Genomic DNA, 7,642 nt, shown 5'->3' with positions numbered 1-7,642 from the left:
ATAACATGTATATAATATCTGTCAGTCTTCCTCTATCATAGCCGCTTTCCTCCGTCGGTGCTCACGGGTGCACGCGCTTTAAAAAAAAAAGTAGTCAAAAAATGTTTGCATTTCAGAAACTAAGGAAACGGACAGCGGCCGACACGAACACACACGCCAATTAACTGGATAATAAAGCCGTAAAGTAGGCTATCTTTCAACTCAGGACAGCGCCACTTCTCACAAATACAGATAGGATTGGAGATGAGAAGTTTAACTGACACGTAACCACGATCAGCGCTCACACGCTCCACTTAGCAACAACTGCAATGTTTAATTTTGAACGAATGTAGCCTACTGGCAGTCTGGCACAGGTGGATGCTCAGTATTTTCCATGGGTGCTCAAGCTCGAGGCAACGTGAAACCTTTGAGCTAGTCAGCTTCTTTATATGCCATCTTCATGTCAGTGACGATACTTGGCAACAGGTGGCGCAGTTAGCTATAGGGTTGCATTCTCTAACAAAACAACTCCAAACTCGTGTTGCTGTCATGTTGCGATTTTTGTTGGGTCAGACCCATCTGATAGCGATGGGGGGCCGAGACTGAGCTCTACATGGAAAAGTATGCCCCAAACAAGCCACTTTGAAATTTTGCTGTTTTTATGAATACAAAAGTTGGATGACCCCCCCACCCCCAGACTAAAAACGTTTGGTGACCCTCCCCTCAACAAAGAATAAAAAGACATGACCTTCCCCTATTTTCCTCCGGTGGTCCATTCCATAAATACCGAATGGTCCCTAAACCACACTGGGCTTACAGTACCAAACTAATGACTAAAATGATACCTTTCTAGGAGCTGTAATAACTATATTTAATGTATAGGCTACGTTATGCCTATGGATGAGAACCCTCAGCTCCCAACAACCCCCTGCAGCTGCAGGAAGAACACAGGAAAGTGATAGATTCTCAAGATGTAGGGACTATAAACAGTAGTCAGCACTCTCTTAAAGTACTCTCCAAGCTGTTAGAGGCCCTTACAGGCCGAATGGTAACAGATTCAATTGGGGCAGAAAGGCAAGACAATATCTGTGTTTGGGTACATTCTTAGGCAGCATTCCCAGACACCGACAGTGGCTTAAGTGAGACTCAGAGACTGGCTTTGCGAAGTTTATTCAAAATACAGGGACAATTGAAAGATTGCCCAAGTGGGTGATTGGTGGAAAGAATGAGAGGTAAATGGAATAGAGTGAGAGGAGGTAAGAACATGTCATGTCACGCACACCTCTAGTGAGGGTACTGAGAATAATCCATTTGTATATGTTGTGTGCATCCATGCCACATGGCAGATGAAACCTTTTTGAGTTACAGTTATTTGATACTTTTCCTATGACGCTTGGCAGACATCTCGCCACTAACTGGAAGAAGCAGCACAAGTGGCAGTAAATAAGAACATCTTTATCAAGCACAAAGAAGATAATAAAAGTAACGGCTGCCATTGATTAGCTTTTTCACTGTGACCTTGACAGACTGTTGATTAGTTTCCAGGGGAAAAGCAGTGGAATGGCTTTAGATGGCACACTCCCCAGAACACGGTGGACACTTACTCTGCACAGCCAACTGTTTTGAATCACCGGTAAATACTGCATGGTACATTTGCAGACCTTAAAAGTAATGCCAAATAGGAAAAACACTCTCAGTAAATGCCACAGAAGTGCATGAATGCACAGATAACACATCTTTACAGTTCCCCTCAGCTCTATAGAGGGGTTTTAGGGTTCAGTTCTTTGATTTGGTTTTATGGCCCACACCTTGACTGCTTTGATTCATTCGTTCTACTTACAACACCAGCAGCAGGCTGCTGTTTTCAGCAAAAAAGCTCTAAACCCCACTGTATGCCATCTGCCCAGCACCAAAAAGCAGTTTGACAAAGGTAGCAACCAGCTTGTGAAGAAAGTAGAGCATTTAACAGCTAAAAAGGCAGATATTTCCCCCAGGAGTTGGTGGATACCAAATCAGAGCTAAAAGGAGAATGAATATTGGATTTATTTGCCAGATGGCCAGAAACTCCAAATGAATGATAACATTGCTCAGTGTCTGTTGGTTAAGTTGTAGTAAATTTAAGCAAATTTTAGTTTTCTTGTTCAACACTTCTATATCAGCTTGTTCCAACTCCATATTCAAGCTACATGATGTTTACAATGAGTGAAATATTCAAACCCTTGACTCTGTTTTTTATTGCTGCACCCATCCAATAGAAATATTCTACATGTCGACTTCCACACACATTTCCCATATATTCCACCACATTTGGTATATTTGGAAACTTTGGGATCTCCGCTCCACTAGAATTTAAAATAAATGTCTGAGGGTTTAGTATATCTGCACTGCATGACTTTGTACTGACTGGCACATTGTTTCAGTGGGATTTAAAAAGTAAAGGATATTTCTTTGCATGTTTTCTTTGCATTAGATAGATAGATAGATAGATAGATAGATAGATAGATAGATAGATAGATAGATAGATAGATAGATAGATAGATTGATAGATAGATAGATTTTTTATTGATCCCAAAAAATGGGAAATAACGTTGTTGCAGCAGCAAAATTTCAGACACACAGCACACATACAGAGTAAACATTAAATAATAGGAAACAATATACATGAAATAATAATAGAATAATACACTAGCAATATTTAAAATATATACAATTTGGAAATAAAATGTACAACTGTTTCGATAGATATAGAATTATAGCATTTTTTTAAAATCTATGAATACTCTAGGAGTAAATAGGTCAAGGGTCACTCAGTTTAGTTTGTGTAAACTCAGTGCTCCTGTAAAAGCCAAATTAAAAGCACTGGAGGTGTTTAAAGTTACACCATAGCAGTACTGAGCAGTAGGGCTTCCCATGGATTTGTATATAACTCCATTAAGTTATTTTGACAGAATTAGACCATATGCATCAGCACCCATAATGCCATGAGAAAGATGAAAAGTGCCACACTGTACTGCCTCTGGAGCACTGTGTTTTAAATGGCTGTTTAGTGTCTGAAGGGGTGGCACCATGGAGAAGCTAGGCCTCACCTGTCTGCCATCGCTGAAAGTTGTTTCACTAAGAGTTTAATATCCTTCAGGGTCGACAAAGCGCAAGCACTTCCTAAAATCGGTGTGGAATTTTACTAGAAGGCCAAGAAAAGCAGGGTCTCATAGCAAACTGAACTGTAAATGTGTGTGTGGGAAGACGAAATAGTGCCATTAACTTTGAGTTTGTTCTGTACAGTCCAACGCACAATATCATCAGTGAGCTATTTTCTTTATAAAGCTACAATTTCCTACTGAGGAACTGTGGGAGAGACAGGCTCCAATGGTGCTCGGTTAGAAGGGTTTGCATGCAATCCCTTCCCTCGAATATTACCACAGTGACAACAAATCCATTTCCATGTAGTAGGAATGTTGAAAGTTTACATGAACTGAAGACTTTAAAAAAAACAACAAACAGAAAAAACATTTTTGTGAAATACTGTGTTTTGCAATGTAACTGGGTGCCTTCCAAAGAACTGGTGATTCCAGATAAAAAGAATCTCAGTGGCCAAAATGCACAACTGAAGAAGGTAACATGATAACTTGCAACTGAGTATTTCCATTTTTGCATCAGAATATTTAGTTTGACAGGGAACGTATTATGTATAGTATTACGTCACCAGCTTCCTGTGACTGAACCTGCATGTCTCGCCCTGATAAAATAAGAAGCCAAACATTGAACTTTTATCAAGATAAAACCTTGAGCTGCTTCACTTGTGAGCAAGTCAAAGTTAGCAGTTAGCTAGTGAATATAGTGAAGTATTTTGCCAGATATCCACCACAGCTAGATATCTTTCTCAGGAGTTGGTGGAGACCAAAATGGAGCTTAAAGCGTGAAAATTGGACATCAGGTGGTCAGAAACACATCTCTAAATGCATGCTAATGTTGTTACATGTCTGCTGGAAGTGTAAATAGGCAACAGTTTGCTAACAACTACATAACCTGATAATCACCCTTTGTTCTATGACTATATCCACAAAGTCTTCTTTAATAATTTCTTAACAATACAGCAAGCGCAGGTTTTTACTCTTTTTGACCTTCGTCTAATGTTAGCTGTCTAACCTAGTGTTGTCTTAAGGTGGACTATTCCTTGAAAATTATGTCGTAGGAGTACTTGTCGACCCATTTAGATACACTTTTCAAAAAGCCATTATCCACTTGTGTGGTCATAAGAAACTCCAGTGTGATGAGCCTCAGTTCTATCCCAAACCAAACACTCGCTCGTGCAGCTTTCAAAAGACCTTTAACATTCCTGCATACAGTTTTCTTCTTACAGTCGAGTGGTGTGTGGTCTGTCGGCTCATTAGTCAAAGGTGTGCATTTAGCAGAAATGTCACAGAACAGCAGAGAGCATATACCGCCATCACTCACCAGACCTAAAGTCCTCTGTGAGCTTGTAAGACTGGCATGCTAGGAGCACCATGGATGGCTTGGCGTCGGTCTGTAAACAGTAAGAGAAGACAAGCTTTAGAGCGTCCGTCCAACATAATCAGACTCTGACATCACTTGCCGGAATTGAGCAGACTCACTGCAACCAATTCATCATTTTCTTCCATGTATACATCCAAAGATGAACTAGCTTAATGCCACCACAAAAGGATCTAATCTGTCTCTGGTTCTTTGCAGTGGTGGTGTTGAGCGAAAATGTTTTCCCTGAAACTGAAATCCAATGTATTTTTGCTTATGTTGCTAAAAGTCTGAACATCAAACATGATTGATTAATGGTGCATATGTGCAAAACATTGGAAAACATTTACACACTGAATATTTTTAAATATTGTATTTTACCACAGACAGAACAGGTTCTTATAATACTGTTCTGTCACAGAAAATCATTTTCGCCATGCTACGCCAGCTCCAAAGCCACCAGTAATATCCATATTTCCCTTTTTATCCCTCCGAGGCCAAGCATGGATTACGATCAATGACTTACAACAGCCAACAGGTCCAAGTGATTTCAGTGTTCTGGCATGTGCCAAAACAAAACAGCTGAAAGAATTAAAAAAAAGTTTAGTCTGGCAACACATTGTCTTTAGTTCCTTTCATAAATGATATATTTTGATTCCCAAATTTCCTTGGAAGAGCATTCAGCCACTCTGTTAGATAAGAGTTACTGCTACTAAAATATGTTGCACACAAAGTTCAATATAGGGGACACCAGACAGGGTTTATGGATTATTGTTCCTAAAATAAAAGATGATCAGTAAGCAATGATGACCTTGCTGGTGACATTTTGATAGTTTATAAGTGACTCGGTTGTATCGTCTGTGACTAGTAGCTATATAGGCCTCTTACTTATCCTTTCCACTGTCACTCTCAAGCTGTTGTAATTTTTTCCTCAAAAAAGTACGACTTACACAAGCTTGCCCCTCCTCCCTCCCTCCCCCGGGCATGTTTTGTGGCAGATAAGAATGATGCGTTCTGAGCAAGGCCCACTCGCCAAATAAAAGGTGTTAAAACACGCTAGTCTTTCATACACACCTTTCTTTTGAAATACACATGTTATTCTGCTGTTGAAAACTACAGCTCCAGGGACAATGGAGCCTGTCCAGGTTAATAGTGGCACAGACTTCAAATCTTTGATGAATTAGTCATTGCGATTGATGGTAAATTTCAGGAGAAAGTCTTAACCTGTCTGTACGATAACACTGACTTGCTGCGTCATACTAATCCTATAAACTGCCCGTCCTCAGATGTTGTTCCAGTTGAGCATGCTGTTACCACGCTGTCATAAACACACAACTGATGCAGCTTTAAAGATGGAAAAAAAACACATTGTCTTGATTTGCTCAAAGTGAATAAATCAAGGCATTTTGATTAGAGCACAAAACAGCACATATTTATCTTTAAACTTTAGCATATAGAAAACATTAAAATCCTGGGTGCAATTCTCTTATTTTATATTATTTCAGCAATATAACTTATTAAAATGGGATTTGCACTTGTCACTAAGATAATGCACATCACAATTGTAATGTACTTGATAATTATACATCCAAGCAACAATCCTTTCCACTAACAGTTATTAGCCTTAGTTTTGTATCATTCCTTAGGCATTTAATTGCTAAGTCTCCTTTCTTTCTGACACGTAGAAACAAGTGTTGATATCACCAGAATGCAAACCTCCTAGAAATATGAATCCATATTTTATTGAAAGTCTCACTAACCTTACAATTGTCTTTCATGTTGCTGGTTCAGCTTAAGCCTGAGGCAATGTAAAATAGCAACATTAAATACAATGTTAAAGTATCTGACCTTTTCACCTGCCTGCTCAGATGCATGCCAGCCCATTAGTCATCACTTTACCAATGTATATATAAGGTGTAGCTCTCTCGCTGTTGTTTGTTAGATTGTCTGCGTTGCCATAGAGTTCTTCCTTCATTGATATCCTGGCTGTCTGCGTCATTTCTTTGGATTTGTTTTGACTGGATACCTGTTGCCAGTTCATTTGTGAATCGAACATCACTAGAAATCAGCAGAGCTCATCTTTTTAATGTCGGGGGGAGGGGGGGGCAGTCATACTGATATTGAGGCTACTAAATGCCTAAAATCTAATAATGTCAGTTTGTATAGAATGCATTTTTGTATTTTCAAATGATAAATTAGTTGTATTTTAATTGTATACATTTTCTCATACCAGTATCTTATATTTTATTTTGATTCATTTGATGCAAGTGTTTGTAATTTGTAACAAGATAATTTATGATGTATTTGTGCCCATCTCTGTTTACATGTAGACTACATAACTTTTTTTCAGTGGCATTTTTCAAGGGGTTTTGTCAGTGCTTCAATAAAAAATAAATCTCTGACCAGATTTCTTAATTCTGGGTGTTTAAAACATTACATGTAAAAGCTTTTGTGAACTGGGACAGGCCGAAATGTATTTCAATGAATGTATTATTATATTAATATACAACATATTCTGGGACATAGCTTATCCAGTAAAGTGCAGAAACTGATTTAACTACATGAGGTAATTATTTTCTCTTCGTAGGTGTTTTATCTAGAGCCCATACAGGAAGGAGCAGAGAAATTTTGCGATTACACAAAAATGAGCTCTCCCACTCACTGACGAGTGAATGTGAGCGCCCCCAGTCGGAAACTAATGCAAGGGGATACACTCCGAGTAAACACTTGCTATCTGTCTCTGCTGTAGTTTTGGCTCACTTTGGCGGGTATTCATCAGAGCTTGGCAAGTCTCTTAACCTCCAACACAGTCTTGTCAGTTACACCTCCCACGCTGTGAGCTCACGGTCACGCCCACAGGGATGTGAACAGTCACACCTGCCTATAATATCTATAAAAAAAAAATCTTTCCCATGAAACCAAAGACTCTTATCCCACCTTCATCCTATTTCATAACCCTGAAGCCATTTTCCATTTGAAGGACAGTTTGATCAGTGAAGCATCAGTACTGCCTTATCACTTCCTGTAGGCTTATGTTTCACCGAGGTGAGTTGGCCTACTACATGCTGTAAATCCTGTGACAGAGATCATCAAAAATCCAAGTTCCTGTGGTATATATACACTGGCTGAAGAACAAGTATCCAGATGTTGTGTCTCATCACAATCAGAGGTC

The sequence above is a fragment of the Sander lucioperca genome, chromosome 18 (assembly GCF_008315115.2).
Source record: "Sander lucioperca isolate FBNREF2018 chromosome 18, SLUC_FBN_1.2, whole genome shotgun sequence".
Taxonomy (NCBI): Eukaryota; Metazoa; Chordata; class Actinopteri; order Perciformes; family Percidae; genus Sander; species Sander lucioperca.
Note: the sequence above shows the minus strand (reverse complement) of the source record.